The 16,109-nt window shown below is 44.2% G+C and overlaps 1 protein-coding gene across 1 annotated transcript in view; it reads right to left on the reverse strand.

The window, feature by feature from the left end:
* Positions 1 to 16,109, reverse strand: part of ANOS1 (anosmin 1) — a 170,402-nt gene that overhangs the window by 54,877 nt on the left and 99,416 nt on the right.

A 16,109-nucleotide genomic window follows, 5' to 3' on the forward strand; every position in this document is an offset into this window, starting at 1 on the left:
ATTCAGGAACTTCCCAGGTGAAACAGAAGAAAGGCCAGGGTTTCAATACTGAAGTACCACAAATACGGAGCTAGTTAATTACAAAAACTTTATAAACATTTAGGCATCATCAGTTCTTAAGGGTTTTGTCTCATCTTCAATTTCACAGTTCATTTTTCTGTTTGCTGCTAGATGTGTTTTACTTCGTTGGTTTTGAAGTTCTCGATTCAGGCCCAAACCTAACTTAGAAATCAAAGAAGCACAGAAGAGTAACAGTTATGCAGTGCTGGCCACCTCTTCTCTTTCCACAAAATGTATATACTTTATGCCCCGAGAGAAAGTACTTAGTTCCCCAAATCACTGGCCCCTGCCACATGGGCTGAGATTTCCAAGGAGAAATACTTGTACTAAATCTGCCAAGTGTTTACTGCTTGCTAATTTGGAAATCACGGGGACCTCGTGTGCACAATCATGTGATCAAATCAACTCAGCGGACACTCCATCGCACGTGAAAACGGGGTGTAATCTGAGAATCAGGTAAGAAAGTCAGGGCCCTCTGTTCATGTGATTCTCACATGCCAGCCACCACACCCTTGAACTGCGAAGGACAGGAAACCAGAGACGCTATCTCCTCATCTCACTAATTTACTCATGGAGCTAAGGGGGCAGAATTAAGAACAAACAAACAAAACCAGTGGCCGAGACAGATCTGCAACATTGGTTCCGACCGAGCATAAGAGCAGAAGGATCATAACTGGAACGCTCAATGACTGGCATCTTCCAGTTGATGTGGGAGTTGTTCCCCACGTCTGTTCAACATTTTTCCTTTTTGCTATGGATTACAAAATGTGTCTTTAAAAAAAAAAAATTCTGTTACTATTTTGTTGGCCATGGAAACCAAAAACGGTCATCTCTGCCCTGGCGCTTTCTAGACTGGTACCTGAGCTTGAAACGGTGCAGATTCTGTTCCGAGTATTATGAGGTTGTGCAGACTGAGAACTAAGCTCTGCTCCCAGAGGTGGCCACCCCAGGTGCTCAGCTGGGCTGGAGTCCCTGCTGTCTCTCTTGTTTTCCCTCTGCTACAGGGTTACGGCTTAACACTTCCAGATTCTTCTGTAATTCTGACAACAATGTTCTAAGAGCCGAAGGCAGCGAGTTGGCTCGGCTTCTACTACAGTGTGACCCACCATGAGTGTCCAACATGCTTCAGTTACATCAAGCACGGAAATCTGCAGGGAGGGAACAGAGCCCCGTTGGAATTTATAAGAAAGAACCAGTCTTTAGTTTGTGAACTTAAACAAAGATCGTCTTACAAATACATGGATTTGATACAGTACCCTTAAGGAGGTGGTCTACTTAACTGCTCTGTTGTTTCTACCTAGTGAATGCAAATTTTGATGTCCTCTATCAATTACGTTGGATAATCATCTTGGAGTAGGTTGAAAAATGTTAATGGTCTGAATATAAATTAGAGAACATATGGTCCCCATACACAAGGTCTCTCTCCATGTCTTTAATCACCGCTTAATGAAAATTTACGAGTTGAATGGAATCAGGACAAAAATGCTTACAGATCAGAGAAAATGATGTGCGAGAATACTAATACTCTACATATGAAGAAAATGTGTGAATTGGTCCCTTAATGGCCAGTTGGAAATCCTGTGAACAAAAGGTCTTCTGGGTGCAGGAAGAGAGACTTCTGACCATTAAGCATGTAATATTCCCTGTAATACTACAAGTTAATTACTCGTGGACTTGTCAAGAGGGATGTGAACATTTTAGAAAAGGTGCGAGTTACCCAAATCATTATGGGTGTAACGCCCATCAGCTTTATGGAAATGAAAACACACGTAGCAACAACAGATGCATATGCTAAATGCTGTATCTGTTTACACAATTATACCCAGTCTAGTAAGACCAATAATGAACTGTACAATTAACACCACTACAGTTCCTTTATAAAACTATTCATAGTAATAATTTCACCAATCACACAAATAACCATCTTTTGCCAGGTCACTGGCTCCAGTTGAAAATTTGGAGAAGACATGGTTGTTATGCTTGTTAATTTTTGTTTGTTGTTTGTTTGTTTTCTTCCCTGACCGTATGCAAAAATAAGAAAGGAATTGTCCTCAAAGGTCATGGCTTTTTCTAGGGTGGTTAGTGCCTAACGTATGTCATTAAGCATCCAGAGAACGGCTTAAAAAAGCAAAGTGGTGAAGGAAAATGTCCCTGGGTGCACTGGATTAAGAGAAAAATCCTTCATATTTTAATGAATAGTCTACATAATATTAATTCTTATAAATCTCTCTTACATCCCATCTCTTAGCTAAAAACTAAAATGTGTTTTTTAGTGCCTTACCTGGGCAATACGCTAAGCTCAACTTAACCTGTAGCAAATTGTAAAAATACAATGATATACAACAGTAGGTGACAGTTCTTGGATACTTTTTTAAAAGACACTGTCTTTGTTTTGTTTGGTGTAAAATGCAAGGTATTATATAATAAAATAATCTGTGCAGCAATCATGGAATGATGGCCACAAACACATTAAATTCAGTGAAATATGTTACTATATTAGAAATCATATAAATATGAGGCCTCAAGATGTGGAGAAAATTGCGCATTTGGTATTTAGTTCAATTCGCCCAGAATCACTCCATGTGCCAGATCTCAAATACAAAGCTTTGCCAAGAGCCAGGCCCTGGTGGGCTCCCTTCCTGCTCCAGGCAATACACACAAGTGCAACCCTGAAATGAGTTCCGTGCCACCCTCATCACCACCGTCACCGTCACCAGTGATCAGATGATGGACCGGCAGTGGTTGTTAACTGCTAACAGGTACAGAAGGTTTGCAGCTTCCCTCATCCTCTGCCAGGTGCCCTGCCCTCCACCAGTGCCCCACCCCGACACATGTCCCGCCTGACACTGCCCCACCCCCTACCCCTGACACTGCCCCACCCCGTGACCAGTGCCCCACCGTCAACAGTGCCCCCACCCCACATACACCCGGCGCTCCCTGACACGTTCTCCTCCGCCCTGACACACACCCCACCACCCTCTGCTAGCTGCTTCACTAGCTCATCCCACTGATTCCTCCCCACACCCCACAGCCATGATTCTTTCCATTTTATAAATGGGGACACAGAAGCTCAGGGGGATTACAATTTAACCAAAATCACAGACAAACAGGAGTGTGGGCCACTGTTTTTCTAAGGGCTGCCTCCATCTCAGTGTAAAATCAGACGATGGCTAAGCCACTGGCTCTCAACTTGCTTCCCTATTAGGGCCACCTGGGGGCTTCTAACACTCCAGAAATATCAGGGGGTAGAGTGGAGGGGGAAATGCACATAGGTATGTGTAAATCATATGCATGTAAATCAGAAGGGCAGTTAAACTCCAGAGATATTGATAAGAACAAGCAACACGGAAACAGAGCCTGCAATAATGAACTTCAAGAATAAAAATGTAATTTTCCAGGCATCCAGGTAGAAAAGGCAAGTTGACTACGAGGGAGAAAATAAGGGTTCCCTGAGGTTAATGTCTATAAAATGTAATGTGTGAAGCCAAGATATGGTTTTATGATAATAAAGAATACATATGCATATATGTGTGTGTGTGTGTGTGTATAAAATCAATCAGCTAGGTGGTTATTCTAATACACATGTGACAGGAATATTCTCAAAGACATAAAGGCTCAGAGAATTTAGCACCCATGAGCCTTTCTTGCAAAACTATACAATGGTAAAATTCACCTGTTCCACAAATTAACAGAAAACAAGAAGAGATGGAGTCAGGCAGCACCCAAAGAAAGTAACGTGTATACTTATACATTACATGAGAAAACAAAGTTTGTGCAATCCAACTTGGACTTCAGGTGTCACAGAGGCAAAGTCTGTCATGAACAATCTCAAAGAAAATGATCCCCACGGACGCCTTTTCTGAAAGAAGCTAAGACACGATCCAATTTAGAAAGCCAAGAATAAAGAAATTAGCATAAAAGAACCACTAATCATTCAATCATCCACATAAATATAAAACTAAAATTGAGTAAAGTAGGAGTTATGGTTAAAAAGAGAGAATTTGATGCAATAAAACTAAAGGTAAAAGAATATATTTAAAACACTGGTAGGTAGAAGAAGTGTGAGAAATCTAGAACTTAATTTTAGGACATCCATAAATAATAAAATAAATATGGAATTTTCAAAAGTAATTATTTCAACCTCATAATATTTTTCATAATCTTTTTCCCCCAGAAATTTGGGAGGTTCCTTCTTCTTCTGTTATATTCATACTACAATACCACAAGACTACAATAATATTAAACTTTAAGCAGTATTAAAGCTACCTTGCACACTGAGATGCCTGGTGAGATGTCTGCCTGATATACTGGGGTTTCCATGAACACCCCCAGGTTTGATTATCCCCTAGGAAGACTCACGGGATGCAGCACATACTCATATTCAAGGCTATGATGTAATATAGCAAAAGGATGCAAAGCAAAATCAGCAGAAGGGAAAAGGTCTATGGGGAGAAATGTGGAGGAAAGCAGGTGCAGGGTTTCCCAACGGAGTCACACAGGATGCGCCGAATCCCTCCAGCCGTGAGTTGTAACAACACCCGCGAAATGCAGTCAACCAGACAAGTTCAGTGGAGACCTGAAGCCCAGAGTTTTTCTCGGAGGCTGGTCACACAGGCACCTTCTGCCTCTCATGTACCCAAAATCCAGACTCCCAGAAGGAAACAGGTGTTTGCCATCAACCACACTGTTTGTACCAATACTTTAGGAACAGTGCACCCCTCTTATCAGCTAGGAATTGGTGAGAAATCTCCCCCAAATCTAAGTTTCCAGAAGCCAGCCAAAGGGCAACCTTTCAAGCAGAAATGTCTCAGGACAGGTTTGCTGTGGTAACTCTTCTGCACAGGTAACCACGGCTATTTCTGGATGGTAGAATTTGGAGTGAAGGTTAAGTTTTACTCTCTTGTGTGGTTTGTTATATTAATGTTTTAACGGGCATATATGATTTCTATAAAAATAAAGACATTATACTGTTAAAAAAAAAAACTGCCACTTGTATCTTTCAAAGAAGGCATCTAAATACAAGGGATGCACGAAAGAGGAAAAAGCATTCTCAATTCAAATTCAGTTCCAATGTTTCTAATTTGAATTTTCTAATGCTTGGAAATGCAATTATAATTTGCTTGGAAACCCAGTTACACATCCCAATTTATTAGGTGAGATTATAATTAATTTGGTTCCCAGGCAAACTAGACGTTAGCCATGAATACTATAAAATTAGGGGAAAAAAATCAGAAACATTTATTTTTAAGAAAGTCCCTTTCCTATAGGTACATGCTCCTTTGGCTAGAGTCATTTTTACTCATGTTTATCTCAGTTTCCTCTCGGTTGGCTTGCTTTTCTATTTATTTTGAAGGTCAATGTGACCCTCTGTATGGGGATGTCCATGTCAGATTCTCCCCTGGGAGCAGCACTCCAGAGTCACACTGGGAGACCTCTGGAAGATCGTCAGGCACCTGAATAATTCCCCAAATCCAAAAATTTCTAGAGAACCGGGGACGGCTAAGACACTTGAGTTAAACCAGTCGTTTCCTTCTCTCCCCTCCTTCCTGCATTTTGTCAGTAAGAGCTACCAGGCATGCCCGTGACATGAGAAGCCCACTGAAGCATTTACAGACTGACTCATACGCCAGATTGGCATTCTAGGTACTAGGTGTCTAATGATGAACAGACGGAAGGATCAAAATGATGCCACACTGTGCTTACAGTTTAGACTTTTACTAACAAACAAGGAAGATCATTAAGCAGTTTAATTTGTATTAAGTAAAGGTAGTCACAGGAAGTGACGGAAGCACATGTGACTTAGACGAGGAGAAAACTTTTTAAGATAAGCCATCAACACGTTAGGATGAGTGAGGTGGGTAAGGGTGATGTAGAAGACAGGAATATTCTAGAAGAAAAAAATAAGCATTACGAAGCGGCAGAAGCAAATACAGGGCACCCTACACGAGTCACGGCAAGTGCGTCAGCCACGTAGGAGCTGAATGATCTGGAGGCAAAGATAATTCCGCAAGTCTCCCTGTCTTCACAGAAAACAGGAGGACAGTAATTACCACTGTGTATCATCACCCTCAGCATGAGCTAAAGGATGTCGGACACTTAGCACAGGTTCAGCCACGCAGTAATGCTGTAATGAGTGCTAGCCCCGATTACAGGTATTAGAATTTTAATCCCCAGTTCTTACTGTATCACCGGTTTATTATAAAAGGTTTCAACGCAGGAACAGCCAAATGCAAGAGACACACAGAGCAAGATACGGGGAAATGGCAGAAGACACTCTCCCCAAATCTCCATGTGTTTACCAACCCGGAAGCTCTGTGAACCCAGTCGTCTGGGGTTTTATGGAGCTCTCACTGCAAGCGCAAGACTGGTTAAGTCACTGGTCAGTGAGGCCCGGACCCAGCCTCCAGCTCTTCTCTCCTTCTGTAAATCAGAGATGGGGACTGGAAGTCTGATCCTCGAATTACAGCAAAAGCCCCCTCATTATCATAACAAAAGACCTTATTTATTGCTCACATCACTTAGAAACTCCAAGGGTTTTTAGGAACTTTGTGCCAGGCAAGGGGTCAAGGGCCAAATCTACATTTCTTACCATAAATCATAATAGCACAGAAATCTTCCTTGAAATCTCTCATTCCTTCGTTTATACACAACTGTGTGGATATCATACCACTTTTAGACAGACCAGGTCATCACAGAGTGAGAGAAAAAGGAATGTGAACAGAACGTTATTTCCTCATTACGCACATGCAAGGGAAATGACAGATCCCACAGGTTAGGAAAATGGTTCTCAGCAGGAGTGCGCTTCCCCCCTCCCCCCGCTCCCCGGGGAACATCAGACAAGGCCTGGAGACATTTCTGGTCGTCACAACCGGGAAGGGGGACACCTGGCACCTACTGGGGAGAGTAGGGTTGCCCCACCACAAAGAAGTGTTTAACTTACAAAACAACAGTAGTGTCAGAGTGGAAAAACTCCAGATTAGAGCAATATATTGATTCCTTGGCCAGAAAAACACAAACGTGAAAGGGAGAGAAGACCACATCGGTCTCTAGAGGAAGTCTGTCACCTCCTGTAGGACACAGACATTGCAACAGCCAAACCACAGTGTCATGAGCGCTGGGACAGACACGTGTACAAACCCAGTGAGAACCACTGTCAGCACATATTCAGAAAACACCTGGACAGTGTCCAGCAGTGTCCCAGGACAGGGGCACAGCTTCTGCTCCTGCCCCTACTGCCTTTCGGTGGAGAAGACGTCAGTCACCATCACAGCACAGCTAATAAACACAGGAGAGACACCAGCTCCAACGGAGGAGGAGGTCAAGAAGGTTCTCAGAGGCTGTGACAGCCATCTTTAATTAGGAGAAGGCACGGGAGAAGGGGGCCGTTCAAATACAGGGGTTTTTTTTTCCAGCCATAAAGAATAGATGGTGCAAAACCAGAGTCATCAACAGCACAGACTGGAGAGCTCCAGCTAATTCGGGTTATTTGGCAAAACCCCTTTCATGCCTGTTGAGGAGTGTGGGAGCTGACTGCTGTGCACAACCATAAAACCGGACGCAAGATGTGCAACACCTTCATGTAGACGATGGCCGACAGGTGGCACAGGACTGGATGCCCTGAGAGGAGACGCCAGTGCGGTGAGCCCGATGTGTCCAAACAGGAATGGCCAGAGGGAGTTTCAAGTCCACGGTGCAAAGGGAAGCCCTCAACTTTTATGGAGAAAGAGGTCAAAGTTTGAGGAGGCTGAAGTGAATAGATGCTGTGGGCAGAAAATGAGGAAGGACGAAACTATGCCAAGAGAGAAACCCGGAGAGTTGTGAGCAACCCCTGGAGTTTGGGGCTGAATCCTGCTTTCTGAACATGCATGCGGTGGAAGTGCACAAGATGGGGGCAGGGGGACAATCAGAAAGCACTGGAGCTGACAATTCCTACAGCTCTAATATGGCTAATGACTCACACTCCAGCCACCAAAGAGAGGACACATAATACACAGGGCATCGCATAGCGTCCTCAGAAAAATATCACCTTAGTAATGGGGGCAAATGAACCCCAAACTAAAGGCTGTTCTGAATCTCCTAAGAAAGTTTAAAAGCAAGTCTTTAAAAAAGCAAACTGATCTCAAGTAATGAACCGCATGCCAGAACAGCCTACTGCTTTTTAGAAAAACACAGCGAACTTTAGAACACAGAAGTCTTACCCAATCAAACATCATCAGGCATGCAACGAAGCAGGAAACTGACACACCACCAAAAGAGGGGAGAAAAGGAATCTAAAGAAATAGAGCCAGAATGATGCAGGGGACGTAATTAGCAGAAAAGGAAATTAAAAAAAATATCCTAAACATGCTGTGTGTGCCCAGGGTGTAGAAGAAAACATGGACACAGACAGGAGAGAAACAGAGGATACAAGAAAGACTGCATGGAACTTTCAGAAGCAAAAACGGAAAAACAAACAAACGGAAAATGCCAGATGGGATTAAAAGCGTGTCCGACATTATAGAAGAGAAGATCTCTTGATGGGAACTCAAAGATAGAGTGATAAGAACTATCAAAATGAAGCAGAGAGTGGGGGAAAAAATGAAGGAAAAACATCATCAGAGACTCACTGACCCAGGAGACCATATAAAGTCTATCATGGATAATTAGAATCCCAGAAGACAGGAGACGGAGGATGGGACAGGGGGGAAAAAGGTCAATATGTTAAAAAGTTGATTAAAACTATAAGCCCACCATCAAAATTCCAATGACCCCAAGGAGAACTTGGAAGACACGCCATCTAGGTGTACCATGACCATATGGCTTAAAACCAGATAGAAAGAAAAACTCAAAAGCAGGCGGAGAAATGAAAAGACACTTTATATACAGTTTTAAAAAAAGAACATCAGAGATTTTTTCAGAAAATATGCAAGACAAAAGAAAATGCAATAATATTTTTAAACGACTAGTTAAAAAAAAAATCGTTACCCTGGAATTCTACACCCAATGAAATATCTTTTGTTTGGGGACAGAGACAAAACAACTATAATTATAATTCTGCATTTTGAATGATCAAAAAGAGGGTTTTTTCCCCACTTTTAAAAACGATTTTCATCTGTTTATTTCCAATCATTATTATCAGCCCACTGCATATTTTGTCTGTATAGAATGCGACAGAAGAAACCACAAGGCTTCATCAAATTAGGGGGCAGCTCAGAGCAAGTGCTGACAGGGAAGCCGTGTCGCAGACCGGCATCCTCACCCCGGCCAGCGCTCACGCGTACTCAGCACCAGCACCGCCTGGGAAGCGCAGTCTCGCGCCCGCAGCCTACACCCGCTGGGTCAGCACGAGTCCCAGGTGCTGTGTGCGCGCACAGAAGCCTGGAAGTGCTGTCCAGGACGTCCCCGACCCTCGGGCAGAAGCTGGCTCTCTCCATCTCTGCCCGGAAACTTGATTTAATGCTGCCTTCTGACCCCAGAAGTCTGGGCTTTCCTCCCAGTGTATCTCCACGTCACATTCCCGGCGAGATTCACTTCCCCTCAGTTTATAAATATATTCAAGTCTTCCCACGATAAAAACACAAAAAAATCACTTCCACCAAATGAAAGCCCCTGACCTGAGTCTCTCCTCTTCCTCACGCAGGCAGTTTTCAAAGAAGGAAGGGAAACTTCCGGAAAGAGTTGTGTGCACGTGGTGGACCTGTTCCCTGTATGTGCTGTGTACTGACTGCTACCGGGGGGGACCTTTTGAGTCCATGTCCGACGGACCTATCATAGAGTTCCAAAGCGGTGACCTTGCCCTCCTCCTGAGTCATAAAAAGAGCTACTGTTAATCCAGCGTGGATGTTCAGACACTGGATAAGTGCTTTACATGCATCTCTGACTTTTTGCTTGAAAGAGATGCTTTTGCAACGCCCATGACATTTCCCCACCTCCTTCGTACATGGCTACCTGTCTAGTCCTTCTTTTCAGACATAATAGATCTTTAAATCACTCAGAATAGCCTTCAGTCTCAGCCTCTTATAAATTTTCAAAACTCATCAATTCTCAATAGAGTCCCACATAATTCTACACTCCCCAGCACCATATAAAAATTCAATGAAAACTGAGCCTCACTGTTTAAAAAAAGGAAAAGAAAAAAAAAAAAGGGCTACATTCCATGGAGACTATGTTCCACTTAGTCAATAATTTACTGAACAACCATAAAAAGTCATTCAATATTCTTGATATTCGCATTTTCCAGGACTGTAGAAGTTGATGTAATGAGGACAACTTCCTTTATGAGCTCGTGGTAAAGGAAATCTCCCAACACTTATAAGAATTCATCAGCATTCCTCAGAACATTTCAACCCCAGTAACCCCACGACCACTAAGTTAAAAGGACAACTTGGACCAAATCTGCACCACTGCCCAAGGATCACCATCAGAATATGTAACTAACACTTTTCTGTCCTATAAAAATATAAAAAGGCAATGTGTATCGTTTGTAAAAATACAACTTTATTCATTACAGCAATAAAAGCTAACACTCCTGAAAAACACTACGTGCTGGTCACCCCAGCCTCCACCACTCTCGGCCAGTCACCCTGTTTCACCAAGAAAAGTGACGTGTTTGGAAGACCACCACCATGGCTCCCCCTTCACACCCACCACTGCACCTGAACCTGGGCCCACGTGCTCAGACCTCATCGTGTCCCAGGACCTGGAGGGACGGGCTTCGCTCCGACCTCAGACACTGGATGCACTGCTGCTTCCGGTCACCTGCTTCTGCAATTCTCCGCCCTCTCCTCCAGCATCAAATACCCTGCCTCTTCAGGATAATCCCCACCTGCGTATACTATGTGCTGATTTCTTCCCCCTAAAGGTAATTACGTGCGGGGGTGCCCTGCTCACCCCTCTACCCAGAACCTCGCCTGGCTCCTTCCTTTCACAGGAACCAGTGCCCCTGAAATGGTCCTCACACCCGCTCTCCGTCTCTCCCTACCTCTCCTCTCAAACACGTCAAGCACACTTCCTCTTCAGCCACCCGCCAGCCTGCTCTCGCTCAGGTGGACCATGACCTCTGCGTCACAGTATCCAGTGACCGACGTTCAGGCCTCCAACATGCATGCAGATGCCACCAACCGCCCACTGATTCCTTCCTGGAAGGCTTTCGCCATTCGCCCCTCAGAACTCCCCCTCGCGTGGACTCTCTCCCTTCTGAACGGCTCTCAGTGCACTTGCTGGTTCCCCGCTGCCTCCCCGTCCTTATCCTGCTGTGACTTGGGGCTCAACCCAGGAAGCTCTTCTCTTTCCTCCACCTCGTCCAGCTTCATGACTCTAAATATTGTCTATGAACAATGACGTCTGGATTTCCAGCCTCACCTCTCCCCTCGACTCCAGACTCAGGTATCTATGCCCAGGACACATCGCAAGTGGACACTAACGTGCATCTCAACACAGCAGGCTCGACACTGGACCTCCATCATCCTCTCCCCGCTCCCCATCCAGCCTTGCCTCACACAGTCTGCATCTGAGCATCAGCTCAGCGTCATCCCAGTCCCTTCCCCAAGCAGTTCATGACAAAGACAGGTTACCAGCTTGTGCTGCGTCCTGTGTGCTGACCCTTCCTCCCACAATGCGCACAGCTGGGGCATGCTGTGTCATTTTCCTCTGTGGTCTCATCAGGTTCCTTCAGGCCCTTTAACTCTTGGAGAGACGTTCCCAGACAGCTGTTGGCTCTGCTCGAATTCCTGAAGTGAGGCATTTGCTTAATACCCTCGATTTTAAGGCATAGCTACTGTCATGTAGCACTGTGGCAGGAGACCAGGTTCTGACGGCAAGAGAAGGGTGTGATAAATCTGAACAGCTTCGTTTCTGCGCTCTCCTTTCAGTAGTGTCAGAACATCCCATGGACAAAGACACCCGGAAACTGTAAGGAGCCTTCTTCTTTTCAACCCCTTGCAACACCTCTAGTTAACTATGATTTTGCATAATCCAAACTTCATTCTCACTGAAGAGTAAGGCTGCTCAAACACAAACGGTTGGGCCGACAGTTTAACATAAGAGACAGTCCCGTTCCTTATTTTCTGCCCTGAGAAGCAAATCTCACCCTCTCCTCAGTGCTCTGCTGCACGGAGCAGGGTTAGATGCAGGTGCCTGGGACGGAGAACGGCGGGAGAGACCTGACTCGCAGTCACACCACCTGGATTTTAGATCCCACTCCTCTACCTGTGAAGCATGAGATCTTGGGCAAATATGACCGTTTTCTCCCTGTGTGTCAGTTCCACTTAGCAAAATTCAGACCTCACTTCGTGTAAGAATCACTGTGAAAATCAGATGGAGTAATATTGGAAAACATTGTGAAAATCAAGAAACACAAAGGGATGCATAAGCAGCTGTGGCAGAGTGAAGGCCTCTTACTTGTCCGTCTTTTCACCCTGGCCAGGACTGGATCTGTCAGAATCCTGGCTGATCCAGTGACAAGTTTAGTATCAACAATGAATGCTTCCCTCGTGGAAAGAGGGTGGATCCCTGAAGCAGATGGGGCCGCAGCTCTCCACGACCCCCAATGCACATTTCACACAGCTAATGTTGACATCCTAGGGAGTTCCTATGAGGGTGGGGACATGATGGCGTCAGAAACATCAGAATTAAAGACGGGAGGGGCATCGTCCCAGCAAGAAGGCTCCCCATAAACTAGGATGTACCACATTTCATCCAGACTAAGTCAGCATCAGTTGTAACACACGATTATTTTATATACCATAAAAGGTAAGTAAAAGGTGCTTTTACTCATAATTTAAGAATCCAGCAATTGTAAGAAAGGAACATTTAAACACGGGAAGACACGCATTTGATGACTAGTAAGAGACATTCAAATAGTTTGTCATGGCTCTTAAGATTTTATAAAAGTGGAAGGAAGTGGGTAATAGTTAATAAACTAAAGCAGTAAACCACAATCTACGTATATATCTATCATGGAACATAACACGTTTCAAAAAAGGACACGTGAAAAATCATCCCTTATGATCCAGAGAATTCCAGAAAGATTCCTGTTCTAATACACGTAATTTCTCCATTTAAAAAATAAGATTGTTGGAGGAGAGGGTATAGCTCAAGTGGTAGACCGCATGCTTAGCATATACACAAGGTCCTGAGTTCAATCTTCGGTACTGCCTCCAAAAATAAATAAGTAAACCTAACTACCTCCACTGTGAAAAATAAAATAAATTAAAAAAAAAAAAAAAAGATTGTTAACTCTGGCACCAGCCTGAAAAAGTGGCAGAAGTAGAACCCGGTATGGATAATCAAGCGAGAAGTTAAAGAGATCAGTGTCCGTTACTATTAACGCGCCCCTGAAAATCTTTCCCACGTAGGACAGTTTATTTTATAACTAAAATTACCAAGAACAATGCTTTATGTTTACAAATGGGTGCTAGTCAGACACAGAAAACAAACTGTGGTTACTGAAGGGGAAACGCTGGGGGAGGGACAAATTAGGAGTTTTGGATTAACAGTTACATGCTACTGTATATAAAATAGATTTTAAAAATGCACCTACTGTACAGGACAGCAAACTATATTCAGTTTCTTGTAATAACATTTAATGGAAAAGAATCTGAGAAATAAATATGTGTGCATATGTATAACTAAATCGCTTTGCTGTACACCTGAAACTAGCATTGTAAATCAACTATACACTTCCATAAAAAACAATTAATAAGAAAAATAAAAGAAATGGGTGCTGGTGATACAGACTAAGAAGTAATGACAGTCTAAAAGGTTAGGCGGCCTTTGTGTCATCATCATGACTGTTGCTCATTTTCTGAGAGCAGGAGTCGGAACACATTTTCTGTAAAGGACAAGACTTTCTGCAAAGTTTCAGCTTCATGGACCATAAACTACCCAATTCTGCTGTTGTAACACAAAAGCAGCTACGGATGATATGCAAAAAAATACAGGTTTGGCTGTGTTCCAATAAAGCTTTACTCAAAGAAAAAAAGAGGCAGACCCGTTTTGCTCTGTGGGGTGTGGTTTTCAAATTCATGCCTTAGAAAACAGAGCTCAGAGCATCTTGCAAATAAACGCATAGGGCCAAACATATCTAACCGTCTAGGTGTTTCTGTAAGAGTAAGATCTAGGATCCTTCTGGGTCTGAACCCTGACAAAGGGAAAGGTTAGGTTCGTGACAGGATGGACCCTGTATGCCTCCTTAAATACATAATGTGATAGATAACCAAAAGGGTGGACAGGCTTGTATCAGGTCTGTCTCCATGAATGAGTAGCCTTGAAAACAGTGAAACAGGGGTTACCCTTCCAGGATTCAGTCTGTTTCAGCATAATAGTCATTTATGAACTGCTAAGTAAAACAGAAGCAAAACCACACACAGAGACGTAAGAAAAATCAAAGCAAGTAAAACTGAGTGTGGAAGCTTGAGCTACTGGGCCACGGGGCCGAGGTCTCCCCACAGAGTTCCTCACATGAACTGGCCTCTGTTTTCTGCACCGTTCAAGTTTCAATTAACCTTTCCTGCCACAGCAGATCACAGTTTGTACACACGAGTCCCATTTTAATAAAGCAGATGTGGTTCTGAAGCCCTTGCATTGATTTCAGACAGGGCGGCAATTACAGAAGCCCGCCCTCACATTTGGAATTTGCAGGGAGAAAGGTTTCCAGTGACCTTCAATTATATCTTCCTTCTCAGGTTCAGACACAAAACTACCCACCCAGAGTCGGTGATATGAAGGATAATGTGTTTGTCAAGCAAACAGCAGGGCACATCTTGTTCCTCAAGGTTTTCCAACAGCAAAGTTTAGTTCAGACAGACGTACCGTTTGTGTGCAGAACAGAATCCAAAATAAAAGTAGGAGGCACTTCACAGAACACGGAAGACACAGGGATGGCCCCTGCTTCTTGTCTTTGCGTTAATTCATCAGTTTTGTTTCGTGTTTGTTTTCATTTCTGATGAATCGGTTCTGTTCTATGTCTCCAGGGGCCTGAGTCTGTTTTTCAATCTGCTTTCTGTAGTAGACAGAGCCTAGAGTGAGCCCCTTTGAGTCACGACCTGCCCCAGAGTGAACACCTCCCTGCCCATGGTGGGGGGGGGGGGCGGCGTTGCTTCTAACCCACAGAATACAGCAAAAGTGCAGAGATGTCACTCCTGAGATTATGTTGTGTTGTCAGAGCAGGCAGGTGGCTAGATATGAGCAGAGCAAGGGGGACATGGGCCAAATGGCAGGAAACTATACATCTTATGAACAAGGGGGGGTGGTCCTTGAGCAGACCGAGAAAAGCAAGAACCTCCGAACTGATGAGAAACTACATATTTTGGTTTGACAAGTGTCCTGGAGGCCAACAAAGAAAGGTGGGACAAGGCAGGAATCTCTACCACCCAAATGTAACCTTTTACTCATTATGACCTCATCCAAATGCAACTTTTCACCCATTATAACCTCATCCAACTTCCCCATCTTGACTAAATAAGGACCAAAAATCTCTCCTTCCCTCAGGAAGGTGGAGCTGGGATGAGGATCAGGAAAGAGGACCCCCAAACCCCTCCCTGTCAATGAATATTCCATGCATTCATTTTTACACCCATGTAACCAACTTGCCAGAGAAACTCGGGGCAGCTACCCACCTGGCTCTGCCTGCTCTCCCCCAGGAGAGTCCTGCCTGTCACTTAATAAATCCCTGCTTTGCTTTCTTGACCTCCGTGTCTCGTTTCTGAATTCTTCCTGTGATGAGACAAGAACCTGCTCTCAGATACCAGTGTTATATAAAATTCTGTCGCAGCAGGCTGGAGATCCGGATTCTTGCTGGCCTCGAAGAAGTAAACAGCCCTGCTGTGACCTGTCGATGAAGGGTCTACTGGGGAGAAACCACTGGCGACCTGTAGGAGCTGAGCACGGACTCCAGCCAGCAGCCATCAAGAACAGGACCGCAGTTTTCCCAACAACTGCAAGGAGCTCAGAAGTAGCTTCTCCTGCAGTTGAGCCCGCAGATGAGAATGCAGCCCAGCCAGCAGATTGATTACAACCTAGAAGCTTAAGCTGTGCACAGATTCCCAACCCACAGAAAGTGTGGGGTAAGA

This window comes from Camelus ferus, chromosome X, assembly GCF_009834535.1.
Source record: "Camelus ferus isolate YT-003-E chromosome X, BCGSAC_Cfer_1.0, whole genome shotgun sequence".
Classification (NCBI taxonomy): Eukaryota; Metazoa; Chordata; class Mammalia; order Artiodactyla; family Camelidae; genus Camelus; species Camelus ferus.